The sequence below is a fragment of the Manduca sexta genome, chromosome 18 (assembly GCF_014839805.1).
Source record: "Manduca sexta isolate Smith_Timp_Sample1 chromosome 18, JHU_Msex_v1.0, whole genome shotgun sequence".
Taxonomy (NCBI): domain Eukaryota; kingdom Metazoa; phylum Arthropoda; class Insecta; order Lepidoptera; family Sphingidae; genus Manduca; species Manduca sexta.
The window spans coordinates 15,025,940-15,040,833 of record NC_051132.1 but is presented as its reverse complement, the minus strand read 5'-3'; the positions used below and the strand labels follow the sequence as shown (position 1 = coordinate 15,040,833).

The 14,894-nt window shown below is 36.3% G+C and overlaps 1 protein-coding gene across 1 annotated transcript in view; it reads right to left on the bottom strand.

The window, feature by feature from the left end:
- LOC115440292 (titin homolog) overlaps positions 1 to 14,894 on the bottom strand; it is a 56,964-nt gene that overhangs the window by 24,728 nt on the left and 17,342 nt on the right. The gene's annotated exons all lie outside the window — the stretch shown is intronic.

The window sequence follows — 14,894 nt, the reverse complement described above, 5'->3', positions numbered from 1 at the left end:
TCTGGAATTTGTGCCTGATGTGGCGATAGGCTCGCCCCCTATCACATCATGAGACGGAACACACTTGGCGAAAAGTGCGTGCCCTGGTTGCGCCTCTGCATGCCTCTTCGGGGATAAATGATGTGTGTATGTGTTCAAAAGGACCCAAACAACTTTGAAAATATATTTCCAATAATTAACGCAAACTCGCTAAGACCTTCCATTCAAAATCAATTTTATTCATTCCAAAAGACGTTAATAATGTGAAGCTTTATTTCAGACTGGTTTTAGATATTTTCACAGATCTTAGGTCATTTGTCTTAGGCTTTCCAAGACTTAGATAACTTTGGAAAGGTTAGCGACGGAATCCGAGGTCTGAGAATTTATCGTCATTTTACGATCTTTCTTTTAGGGTACCGGAGTGAGTTACAAAAAATCCTTCTTATTTAACCAAATAAAAAAATATTATTTTCTCCCGACGTTTCGAAGACTTTGTCGGGAGAAATATATAATATAAAAACAGCGATCTAAAAATAATAATATCAGCCCTGTATTATATACTGTCCCACTGTTGGGCACGGGCCTCCTCTACTACTTAGAGGTATATAATATAAAAACAGCGATATAACCCAAAAAATAATTTTACTTCAATGTCTAACAATCGCGTAAACATAAGAAATCATTATTACAAAGTTTAACCCTAGCTATAATTAATCTAGACGTGCCAAACATTCATGTTTCAATTATGTGAGCGATTGCTTTCTTTACTAAATATATTAATAATCACTGGGTAATCTATCTATATATATAAAAATGAATCCCTATTTCTCTTGGTCACGCCATCACATATGAACGGCTGAACCGATTTCACAAATTTTTTTGTTGTTTGTTATTGTCAGGAGAAGGTTCCTATGAAAGAAAAAAATCAAAAACTTGTGCGGAAAATTAGAAAATTTAAAAAAACTTAACGAAAATATTAATTTTATATAGCTGTCAGCGGTTGACAGAATGCGCGATACTAATTCATAGTTAAGACGGGACAACGTCTGTCGGGTCAACTAGTAATTAATGAATTCAAACAAGACATCTTAAATCAAATGAAGAGGAAACTAAGTCCAGCTGACGACGCACGCCGCTCGCAAGCATTTGTAGTGCAGTCCATCTAAATGCATGTACCTTACCGGTACATGCATTTAGATGGACTGATAAGTAAATTTCTACACAAAAATATTACTTTTCGCTTTGTGTATTCCGTCCCATGATGTGATAGATTGCGAGCCTATCGCCACATCGCTATCAGAAATTATTTATGAAAGTATTATTTGTGAGCGATTGTGTTTTTTAAAATATATTTTTAAATGATTAAATTAATTTACTATGTATTAGGTAATAATTAGTGGATGCAAGCAAGACATCTTAAATGAATTGAAGAGGAAAATCAGTCCAGCTGACGACGCACGCCACTCGCGAGCATCCGCAGTTGGAGTCCATCGCAACGAATGTAGCGATAAATAATACATATCTTTATTGTAAGGTATACCACCTATCAATAAAGAAGTTGGGTTCCAAACCTCCACCGTCCATGGTTTTTATATATTTTTGTGTTGTGCAAAAACATGCTACGAATTTATAGTGATTTGTTGCAATTTATTCAAAGTTTTTATATTTTTTCATGAACCGACGATGTTTTTCAAATTAGCTGGGGCATTAAGGATTTCGTTACCTTATACGCAGAAATATCACGTTAATATAATAGAATTTATAAAGTTAAATGACAATCAAAGTATTGGAGATAAGTTTTATACGGCCTTGATAAAGCGATTCCACTATAAATACACCTAATATCAAGTGCAGTAACGTCTAGATTATCGACTGATGACAGGTGATTATCATTCACTAACATATATCTTTGCCTACCCATGAAAAGACCAAGGTATGTTCCTATATATGAACTATCCTAGTAAAATCGACACAAGTTAAACCACTATCAGTCTTACTGATAAAAAAATCGCAAAGCTATGCTTACTTAAATGACAAATTTACTCGACCAGCTGTAAGTCAAAACCCGCCATCTTGCCTCTTAAGTTTAAACTAGGAAACCGGTGATGTTTTTGACAGCTATTTAAGTAATTCTTAACCACCTCTTAACGCTAAAACAAGTTTATAAGTAAGACTATATCAACTGTATTTTTTCACCGCTGATCGCTTGTCACTTGTCCCACGTTGTAAACCAAACCGCGACCACGTCAGGTGCTCGTCAGCTTCCGAAACTGGTAACCCAAATACTCTCAGTCTTGTCAAAATAATTTATACAGGTAGCGGGTGGCATTGGACTGGAAGAGTAGAGTTGTTTTTTTTTGGGAATGGACTATCACATGGTAGGAGTTGTAAGCCTAGTTTCATGACCGTTGCAGGCCAGAAGCTAACCTTAACTTAGCTGATATAGGCAAGGGGGAAGGGAGGGTAGCTGTCCCCCCCCCCTCCCCCTCTAAAGGTTCTAAAACTCGAATGAATTCACCAATTCCATTCACAATATTCCGTATGCTCAATTACACTATTGTATGTTATTGTTAAAACTGGAGAAGGGAAGTCCAATTCATACTTTTCTCATTCTCCATTACTACTTTTTTTTTTTAATAAACACTACACTAATTTGAAACTATCAGTTGATGAGTTATTGAAGCCACTGCGTATTTACAGAAGAATCGTTATAAGAAGCAAGAAGAATACTGTAAAGACTAAGTTTTATAAAATGAAACTTATCCACAACTCATCAAACTCGAGTAAGTCTAGAATAATTATTATTAATAGCAAATGTATTATTTTCAAATAGAGGCAAACGTTCATACTATTTAAACAAAGAAATATTACTACTTTCATACTTAATAGAAAATAATTCATTCTGGTTCCTTTTCGCAAAACTGTGTCCTTTAATACAACTTATTACAACTTAGTAAGACTTAAGTTTCAATGAATATAGTGACGTATTTATGCAATAACGTGTGTGTGTATTAATCGTGTGTATGTAGGGTAAGTGCTGTATATTTCTCGTTATAATAATAAATATGAAGCAAATGGCACGGGAGGCGGGGCCGCGGCGGCAATGCGCGGTTCCTTCTAGGAATTTATACTAGAGGTTGGCTGCAAACTGATAGAGTTCATTTAATCGACTATATAAAGAATAAGTTCTGTATTCATGTTTATATATTTTTTAAATGTATTTACACACGAGTTCATTTTAACCTACTACATAAAAAAATAAGTTCTGAATTCGTGTTTATAATTTTTTTAAATGTATCTACATAGATTTTTCTGAGGTTTGTGGGCTGATTTGCATGGTTCCTTTTTTATTTAGAAAAGGAAGATTGCGAGGTGGTACCATTAGATCATTAATTTGGATTTAACATTTATTACAATTAATAATGTTAAATATTAGTTCACTAAGCTGACGTAGGCTATGTTTTAGCTGTCTCTGTTGTAAAATAGTCCATTGTAAAGCAATAGGATGAATGTATTATAATAAAGATCTGCATCACAACTTTTGAGTAAAGGTTACTAAATAATAAATGTATAATCCGAACAAATACAAAAGTCATACTAATCTAGTCAAATACTGACTAATAATAAACTCTTTAATATGACAACTGTCAAATAAATGGGCAAAAAATATAACCTATTACTTAATATAGGCTAAATATAAAAATAAAAGAATTTTTTAAAGTAAAAAAAGTGTTTTGAAAAGAAAAGATTTGACTTAATTTTTTAAGTTAGGTGACTTGTCTATTTAATCAATTCAATATTGATATCCCTATTCACCCTATTTAACGTTACAACAGACTCAAGAATTCCAGCCTAGTTATTCAGACAGTTCAAACTTTAGCAAATAGCGAACAAGCTATATATACGGCGCGGACCATTTGCACTTTAATCACGACTCTCAGTTTAGTATAACTTTGGCTTGAAAACACACTTTGGTCGGTTAATGATCTATTTTTATTGTACGAGTGGTTATTTTTATGTGAAAGTGCGAAGAATTTTCAATGAGTACAGATTTATGTGATAATGCAGGATTAAATGTATGACAGATCCAGGCTATAGACGGAGTTGTCTACAGGAATGACTTGTCACTTGAGAGTCTGTCTTACAGACAATAGGTTAATTGACTACTTTTAAATACATTTATAAAAAATAAAAATTATTTTTCAAAATCTACGCATTAATTAGTAAGTTATAAAACTTTGAAATTTGTGGAAGGGATAGTTGTCAAATAACAGTAACAGCAAACTGTGACGTCACCGAGTGTCACCGGCTATGTGTATGAGAAAGTGATGGCGCGATAACTCCACTACTGCCTACTTTAATTTACAAAACTATTAAAAGAAGAATAAGTGTTTTATTTTGAAACTATTTTGAGTCCGATTTAACAGAAGAATTTAGTTTTTACATTAATGTATGTTACATATAAAATTATGTAACAGAAAACTACTATAATTCGTAAAGTGACAACTTACTGTTGCATTTCGAATTGTATATTAGACTAGTTTTTGCACGTGATCCTGCGCATGAACGCCCATTGCCTTGACAAAAGTAGACTTTTGCATTTAGGTGTCATGTAGCTTGCTATTAGTCAAATAATTTTCGTCATCACAAATATAATTAAACATTTTTATTAGTTAACATTTCTGGAGGTAAGAATCCTACAACGAATACACTACAAAATTAAAGATACGCTCCAATTACGTTTTTTAAAGATTTACTAGTAAGACAATATCCATGCTATAATGGAGGTATCATGATTGCAAAGCTATATCCATAAACTTGAGGAAAAATAAATTTATTCCTTTCTAGTAAATTTCCTTTCTAGTATATGGAAAAATATTTCAAAAATAGAAACTTGATGCTAAAAGACTGCAACTTTTTATTAAACTTAAAAAAATAGATTAGATTTTTGTCATAGAAATAGAGGGCGTCCTACACTAAGATGTAAATTATCAATACATTAGACGCATATTTAATTCCATTCATACCACCTACCACGGTAACTCGCAAATCACGAAAATCACCTTTATAGTGTGTAGTCACTTCTTACATTCGTTTTGGGATCGGTGACGTCATCCACTAAAGAATATCGCTCATAAACAGTATCAGCAGACCTCAAACAAAGTCATCCTTAATCGGAATATCTCCATATTATACGTCGCACTAGTCCAAGCAAAAATAACAAAAATAGCCATTATTGAAATTAAAACGATCGTCGGCGGGACGGTAGCGCCGCGCAGTACACGCATGGCGTCCGTCCGCATTTTCCGTTCGAGTTGTTGACGTGATAATTGGAAGACATGCGTGTGCCGCGCCGCGTCGGTGTCGAGTTCCACTGGTAACACTATATTTTGATTAAAATTGCGTGATGCCACGTCGCCGTTGCTATCTATACTTATAATAAATCTGTAGAGAGGTCAATTCTGTACATGAAATATATTTCAAAAATAACTATCAGGGGGTGATTAGGGATCGATACTGATTCCAAAAATGCAATTAGTAAAATTTTTGTCTGTCTGTCTGTCTGTCTGTCTGTCTGTCTGTCTGTCTGTATAACCGTTATAGAAACAAAAACTACTCGACGGATTTTAACGAAACTTGGTACAATTATTTTTCATACTCCTGTGCTGGTTATAGTATACTTTTCATCACGCTACAATTAATAGGAGCAGAGCAGTGAAGGGAAATGTTGGGAAAACGGGAGAAGTTACTCCATTTTTTAAGCTTCCGTCGCGTGTGCAACCTTAATGGTTAAAGCTACATAGAAATCATGTATGACGGAAATGTTCTCCTTAAAATTATGTAAAAAATATCCCACGACAGCATATGTCTATCTTTTATGGTTGACTCACAATGACACGTGTAACTCCCGATAGCTTAGCAGTTCGAAGCTTTCTCATTATATTTGTTTACTAATCTTAGGAACTATCGGTCCAAACTGAAAAATTCTTTTTGCGTTGGATAGCCCTTTATTTGTGGATTGCTATAGGCTATATATCATCACGCTATACCCAATAGGAACGGAGCAGTAATGAAACATGTTACAAATACGGGGACAATTTATTAGTTTTGAGAGCTTCCGTTGCGTGCGCTGCGTAAACAGTTAAAGTTATGCAACAATGATGTATGTCGGGATTATTCCTCTTAAAAGTTCTAAAAAATATATTATAAAACAAAGTCCCCCGCTGCATCCGTTTGCCTGAACGACTTAAACTCAAAAACTACCCAACGTATTAAGATAAAATTTGGTATGGAGACAGTTTGAAACTCTGGGAAGAACATAGGCTCCCGGGAAACTACTACTTTTATAATGGAAAACTTTAGCCTGAAAAACTTTATAACGCGGGCGGAGCCGCGAGCAAAAGCTAGTTTTTAATAAAATCACGAAGTGTTCGGTATTTGAGTGTACTGCTTTATAACGTATTTTATATTATAAGTATATGATTTTATAGTAAATATTCGTAGTCTGATCTAATGGCAGAGTATTTAGGTTTTGGATTGAGATGCCTTGTGGGTATGATGCTTAGGCAGAACGTACATTTCTGTGTTGCTTTTTTCGAAAAAACAGTCTTGATTTAAAAAAAACTACGTAGTCTCACTGATCTGATTTTGTATTGAGATGCAGGATCTTCTAGGTTTGATTCTCAGGTAGAACATAATTTTATGTTTCTTTTCGGATTTTATAAACACTTGAATTATTGAAGATAATAATATATGTCCAATATAGCGAAAGCGTCGTCTCATATCACATCACCCGATAGATAATAGCCCAGCAAACTAGTTAGTAATGTCTCTGGCTAACTTTTCACACTAAAATGTTGCTCAATTATGTTATAAATATAGCTTTAACTTACGATTTTCTGGTATCCAATAACGCGATAGCCTAGTTGGGTATGGATAATGGAACGCACTGCCGAAGCGAATGTTCGCAGGTTCAAATCCCAACCTCTGACTTTCCTAAAGTGTGTGGATTTTTTGTGAATTATCGCTTGCTTTAACGGTGAAGGAAAACATCGTGAGGAAACCTGCATACCCGAGAATTTCTCTATAGGAATTTTGAGGTTGTGTGAAGTCTACCAATCCGCACTAGGCCAGCGTGGTGGACTAAGGCCTAATCCTTCTCAGTAATAGAGGAGGCCCGTGCTCAGCAGTGGGCAAGTATATAATACAGGGCTGATATTATAATGGCGAAGGATGAATTTTTTCAAAAGGTAACCCGAGGCAAAAAAAAATTGCCTTAGTTGACATACCATGGCCAATTTAACAGAAACCAAAAACTAAGACAAACGTAAATAAACTTAAAAGGGAAGCCAGTAGAAATCAGGTTGTATCGACGCCTCGCCATTGGTCTACACCTCAAAAAATTTCTAAGATATCCATACAAGCCCAAATTAGGGGGCTAAGTCATACACTAGAGACCCGTGCCCAGCAGTGGGACAGCAAGGGTATTACCATTAATACGATGGACGCCGCGAGACGTTACCAAACCGACATTTCGATTTAACATCGCCAACTATCCAGATATGTCGAAAGATTTTTTATCTTGCGGTGTCGCGTTACGTACAGCCACCGAGAGCGTCGCGTATGTTTTGTAATTAACCGATAGACATATCACGTGTCGAGTGACAGCCGACCGTACTAATGGATATTAATTGAATTAAAATTTATAAATAGCAATAGGTATAAATAGTATAATAATAATAGCTGTCAATAACGATAATAGCAAACTGTGACGTCACCGAGTGTTTCCAGCTGTGTGTATGAGAAAGAGATGGCGCGAACCCCACTACCGTCCACTTTAATTTACAAAAATATTAAAATATGTATCGGAAAAGACTTGACACACGGGCGAAGCTGGAAGCTACAACTGGTTTATAATAGAAACAAACTGACTGTATTTTACTCGGAATGAAATATATAGATAAAGACAAATAAACTTCCGAATTGACAGTTTCTCTAATGAATAAAAATAAGCAACGTTTGATCTGACAAAGTAAATCACTGGACCAAATAAGTAGTTCTTTCAGTCTTATAAAGTCAACCAACAAGACACTGCGCTATGACAGCTGACATTATTACTGACCGTTCCATGTTTTAACAAAGGAAACGAGATTAAAGACAATCTCGACTCAAACTCACACCACAAAACCAATCGACAACCGCTAGTAATATTCGATCGACATTGTTTCGCAGCACGGTCGAATGCTCCCAGTCGCGTGTCGAGCACCCAACAGCGGCGCGAACAAAACTGTCACTTCACATCATCACGGCACTGTCCGGATGGACGACATCCCCAGCCTCCCCTCCCGCCCTCGCACCAAAATCATGCTAGACAAGATTGATTAGGACCACCATTAACGGCAATATGCACGTGTAACATTATCGTGGCTTGATTTTCGCAGATGGATAGCCTCTCCCCTAGTTCCCCTATAACACGCTAGATTATGATTAGGACCACCCATTTATGTAAATATTTAGGTTTTACACGTGTAATATTAGACTTAGTTAGTGGTCACGAAAGGATATGGTCTTCTTGTGTTACGGTAGCAAAAAGTTGAAACTTTATGTAGAAAATTATTAGATAAAATGGACTACTTGGTAGTACGTAACCGACATTTTCAATGAACGTTCCCAAATGCTTTCTCAATCTATCTCAAAAATGGACCAATCAGAACAAATTTTGAGAGTTATTTTTGGAGTTAGCGGTGTGATATCCCCGTGCCTCGCAAAGCACGTAAAGCCGTTGGTCTTGCTCCTGATCTCTCCCCGGTCGTATCGGTTTGCTGTCTCATCGGACTGTAAGAACGAAAGAACAGAGAGTGCACCTGTATATTGCGCACTATATCTCCTGCGTACCTGGCTGATCGCCGTTGAGATTGGCTGCCGTTTGGCTAACTGGGATTCACACTGAAATATCATAATATAAACATCTTTTTATCCTTATTCCCGTTAAGGACAACAAGCGTAGTCGTGCGCAAAATCTATTTCCAAATATGTAATAAAAACAAATACATATCACGACCTAATCCCGAAAGGGTAAGTAGAGGTGCAACCAAGGCACTCATATTTGGCAATTGTGTTCCCTCTCATACGGGCGAAGCTATCACTATATCTGGCAAATTCCACACTCAGGACTAATATTGGGCGGAAATATCTCCTACCATTATCAGTTATATGCCGTTGATGTTGGAATTTCAATATTTAAGTACAAATAATTAAACTATATTATGTTGTATTGATCTTATTAGAAACCTTCGTGTTTAATATTTATCCATGTCATTTATGCAGTTTATGATTGTAGGTTACTGTCACGTAAGCCTTTCAAGTGATTGACGAAAATATAAAATTTAAATATAATTTATTCAGTTTTTGTCTTTAACCTTATTTTCCATAGTTGATACCGGGAATTTGACCTAATCGTGGTCAACTAGTTGCGAACCAAACCACGAGCAAACAAGACATGAGTCATTGCATTTCACGTGGCAGATATTTCATAACTTAAAACTATGAGGTCAATTCGTGATGTCAAATATTTTGCATTAAGGCGAAACACTAAGCGACAATGATTTTTAAATTAAAAGGTATGCGTTATAAACAATATATGAGTGCAAAGCTAAAATTGAGCATTTTTTTTTTAATACTGCACCTGACGGTTTTTGGAGCGGGGTCCAATAGAATATCGTCTGACGAGAGATGATTACCCCCCGACAATTGACACAATTATGTCGGCCTGTTGGAACCGGATATACATAAGCTGATCCTGGAACGCGACACTTACGTGGGCCACTATAGCGGGTTTTGACACCTTGTGTACAGTGGTCGCTATCCGGGCGGATATAAAATATATCCACCACCAGCGACATTGTATCTAGTTAGTTATAAGAATATTTAGTTATCTATGTCTGTGATAATGCAGTTTTTGAAGCCGAGTGCAGTATACACATATATAAATATCTATTATTATCTACACCTTTTTACTAAAATATAATTGTTTAGCAAATATAATAATAATGAATTTAACATACATTTCCACATTGTTTCAACAGATGAACAATTTTTTTTTGTCCCAATACCGGCTGATGTATTAATATAATTTCTTAGAGATCAATCACGTCGATATTTGAATCGAATGATGACGTTCTTTGTAGAATAAAGTACAAAATAACCAAAAAAAAGACTACGGCTCTATGAAGTGAACAGGTCAATTGTTTCATGTTTTACTATAATATTTTTGATAGATATTTTCAATGTAAATAAGTTTATGAGCAAAATGTCAACACTTAATTATGATTGGTGCATTCGCGAACGAGAGATACAAATTAAGATCGTTTAATTTCGACCGTAAATCAATTAACATTTAATATCAAATTGCACTGTCTCTTAACAGTTACGGAGTGCAATAATCAACTCTACGATATGATTGTTGTCCACAAAGTATCGGCTTGTTCAGTTGACACAATATGCCCACTTACAACTGACGCTAAAAGTGGCGACTTGGGGAAATATTTGGAATGATTTATCGGCTTTAGATAACAAGCTATTGACCGGGTACATTTTGAAATTGAACTTAATGCTTATTGCGCCGAAATATCATATTTGCCTGTAACATGCTTTACTTAAGATGCCTGAGAGAATATAAACTAGGAACTCCAATGAATAGTCGACTGGAGCAAGTCATCGCAGTTCGAACAAATACCAGTAACTCAACCGATTAGTTGACAACTTCTTGCCTCTAACACACTTCTCTAACAAAGAAATCAATCGTACATGACTTTAGATAAACAGACCAACATTAATGTGTCAACTGGTGATGGATAATCATCTGACAGCCTGATACTCTATCTGAGAAGGGTCCCAATACGACTTTCTACAATTATTAACGCCATACATAATACAAAACATAATTATGTTCAGAAATAGAATACCTAAGCTATAGACTTATTGTTAGAAATGTCAATCCTTATACATTGTTTGCTTATTAGCGTTAACGATTGCAGAGTGTGAGAGATTGTAGAGACGTCAAGACTACGGCCTCTGCAGCCACTCCACTTCAAGAATAACGATAACTGTTTACATATGAGACCTGTCAACATGATCCCCACACTAATCTACGCTTGTGTTCAAAGCAATGGCAATCGCTGTTGTAATGAAGAAAGAATTTACATTGGTAAAATATAGTATCAACTTATAAAGCATAACAATAATAATTAGGTTGTGTGTGCGGTGTGTATGTTAGTGCATGTGTTTCCTTTTGCACCATCATAAACAGTTTTTCAGCAGTTCTTATTATGATACTTGCCATCAGGTACAGTGGGGCACTTTGCTGTGCAAAAAAACTGCTTCAAATGTGCCCAAGTCCCTTGTCCACGCGGTAGGCTGTAATAGAAATGTAACAATACAATTCTGTCGTCGCTGTTGCGACATGGTGCGCTATAAACGGGGACCGGTCGCGCTCTGCTTGTCCGTCTGTATGTCATTTAGCTAATGTGCTGGTGAGAGTTGTCGAAAAAATGGCCTATTTGTAAACCGCGAAGTGTAATAAGTCTAGTTTATTTTTTATCCCAGATGTAGTTATAGATTTCCTATTACCCAATATGACCAATATTTTGCTGGTAGTAGGTTATTTTTTTATCCGCTTGAATAGCGACCGACGTATACAATGTTTAGCCCAGCTTTAAGGCCCAAGTAAGTGGTTTGCATTTTGGAATCAGCCTGTGTGTTGTGTATTCAAAAGGCCGGCATAATTGTGTCGACTGCCGGGAGGTAATCATCTGTCATCAGTCGACATTCTATTGGACTGCACTCTGCTTACCATCAGGTGTAGTGAGATAACTGCGGTGCCCGTATATAAAAAATCGCCGGCTTTAACAATTTCGTCGGTAAATTAAAAAAAAGGTTCTCCAAGGCACCGCGCGAGGTCCCTGGCTATTGTCCGGTTCGCCTCCCGCAAGGACCTCCCTATGCCTTCCATCTTATCATGAATTATAAAGCCCAGTTTTGATTGCAAGTTCACCAAACCCTCAGGGTTCAAGGCATACCTATTAATATTCGGATACAAATCGCAACAGACACGAGAGATAAAGATCTGTAGTAACGAGTCGGTAACGTATGGACTCGTGTGGGCATGCGACGTCGTGTGACGTCGACGTAGTACGAGCCGTGGACGCGTGCCAAGGCCTCGACTTACCGGGCTAGGGTTGGCGGGAATAGTAATATAATTTTTGGATATAAATTGTAAAAAGAGCTTATTACAGTAAACATTATATTAACAAAAATAATTACAGAATACAATTTTAAACATTTTTTGACAACCAAGGAGAATAATAGAATAGTCGTCGCGTGACATCTTCTCTTCTGCCAGCCTGCCCGCGCAGCCGAAAACGCCCGATGTCAATCGGCTAGGATAGCGGCGCGTAACAAAATATTATGAAATTATGCGCGATTCAAAAGTATAAAACGATAGTTCAAATAATTGTACGTTTGTAAGGGAGCTATTAAATTCTTTACGACTTTTTGAACGCATTATTGAACACAAAGAATATTAATATAACTTGATTTATCAAGTCAAGATTTGTCCAGTCAACTTAACATTTAAGTTAGGAAAAATTCGCATAGAGCTGTTCTGTTGATGTCAATTAGCCTTTAAACCGTCGATATGCTTAATGAACAAAACATGTTGTTTAATCAACATTTTACTTGCAGAAGTCCTTAATTTTCGTCTGTAGAACAGAGCAGAGCAGTTCGGTTAAGATGTCGTGTGGATAATCCATGCTCTACTATAATCTATATGTTAGCAATAAATAAAGCAATACTGTAAATTACAGCGTAAACTACCAACGTGTATAAATACCATGCCATCAAAACAAGTATAACGCGAGCGAGTGTATTTCATGAATAAAATATATCAATTTATTTTCTTACAACACCAAATTTGTGACACCATTCACTATGAATGTAACATCTATTGCCAATAAGAATGATATTGGATGTTATTTTAAATTTCAAGTTTCACTCAAATCGTTGTATTCTATGGAGATGGATGAAGCAACGCCCTCAGTTACAGCCTGACCAGGCACATAAAAAACCTCACCATGTTGTGATAAAATATAGAACTAATTTCTCGTACTGACAACGCTAACTTAAAACGTAAAAACAGGAGTTGTGCCCACAAAGGAGGATTTTTTCTCGTTAGGCTATATTATAACAATTATGTATAAAAAATTAAGGCACTACACGGCTAATACATCTGTCATTAGTTGTACAACATTCAGTACTACAACCAATCAGACCACTTAAAGGGCCAATGAGATTTTTTTTAACATGGTCATACGTTTGTTAGCCCAGCAGGGCCGGCTTGACACACCGGTCTTGCGGGTGAGGGCTTTAGGCACTGCGAGCCCTTAAGCGACCATGCTGAGGGCGACCTTCTAAAGGGTCACGGCCTCGGCTCAGGACGGTCACTGAGAGAGAATGAGACATCAGCGATTATGGGGCTGAACAGAATCCTAAAACAAGACAACTCTCCACAAGTGACCTCATCACTTACTTTTCCACTAATATGAACGTAATCCATTCTTCACTGCATTATTTTACTCGTATTGTCACAGAAATATCAATACTTGTCAGAAAAAATAATTAAGTACCACGTGTTAACCCTAATAGAATCTCGCAAAGCGCGCCGCACGCGCCGCGACAAGTAAAAAAAACGCGCGCGGCGTCCGACGTTTTGTACTAATTATCCGCTGTCGAATGCGCCATCCTAATTATTTTGTTATACAACACATTTCGTATGTCTAGACATGTCCGACTGCAGAATGCGCCCGTGACGGAATAGTTTCGAGACTGGGCGCGAAATCAATTTGTGAGCACGTTAAATTCATTTGTCTTTCTTTAATTGCGTGAAAGTGTTTAAATATTCTTTTGAGATCGATTTATTTTAAAAAGTTGTATATTTATAAAATGTAGGTAGATATTGTAACTCTGACTTTGCGGATGAACAACACCTCAGTCCCCCCGTGACCATGAAGGCTGCAAAGTCTTCGAAACGTCGGGAGAAACGTTAAAATATTAAAACCGCGATAAAATTCGAAAAAAGTTTAATTTAAATGTCTAACATTCACGTAAACTTAAGAAATCATTATGAGATCGATTTATGTTCATGATCATTAAACATCTAGATGAAGGTCAAAATTCACGTAATGAAACCTTACTTACTTAATAATAATAATATCAGCCCTGTTTTATATAATGTCCCACTGCTGAGCACGGGCCTCCTCTACTACTGAGAAGGAATAGGCATTAGTCCACCACGCTGGCCTAGTGCGGATTGGTAGACTTCACACACCCTCAAATTTCCTATAGATAATTTCTCAAGCATGCAGGTTTCCTCACGATGTTTTCCTTCACCGTCCAAGCAAGCGATAATTCTCAAAGAATAGACACATAATTTTAATAAAGACAGAGGTGTGTGCCCTTGAGGTTTGAACCTGTGGACATTCGTCTCGGTATGCTTACTTTATTGGACAAAATGGAATACCTAAATTGATTTAGATCTTCGAGTACAACTTAATCACTATGTAAAGTATTTGTTAGTGTTAGTATATTTTAATAAGTACTTATTTCTGAACTTCATCAACAACTTTAAACTAATTCAATAATATAAAATCACTCTTTGGAAAATATCTTTTCTCTAATGTAACTAAAGCTCCTTTATTTATATCAATAGCAATAAGTTATATGAATGTCAAAATGTGTTCTTTAAATCTAAATATTTTTAATCACTTGATTTAAAAGCAATCATCGTACTATAATTACCGAATGTCGATGTTGCATTCGATAGTTTACCACTTTTCATATGTTGGGTATTATAAAGAAAA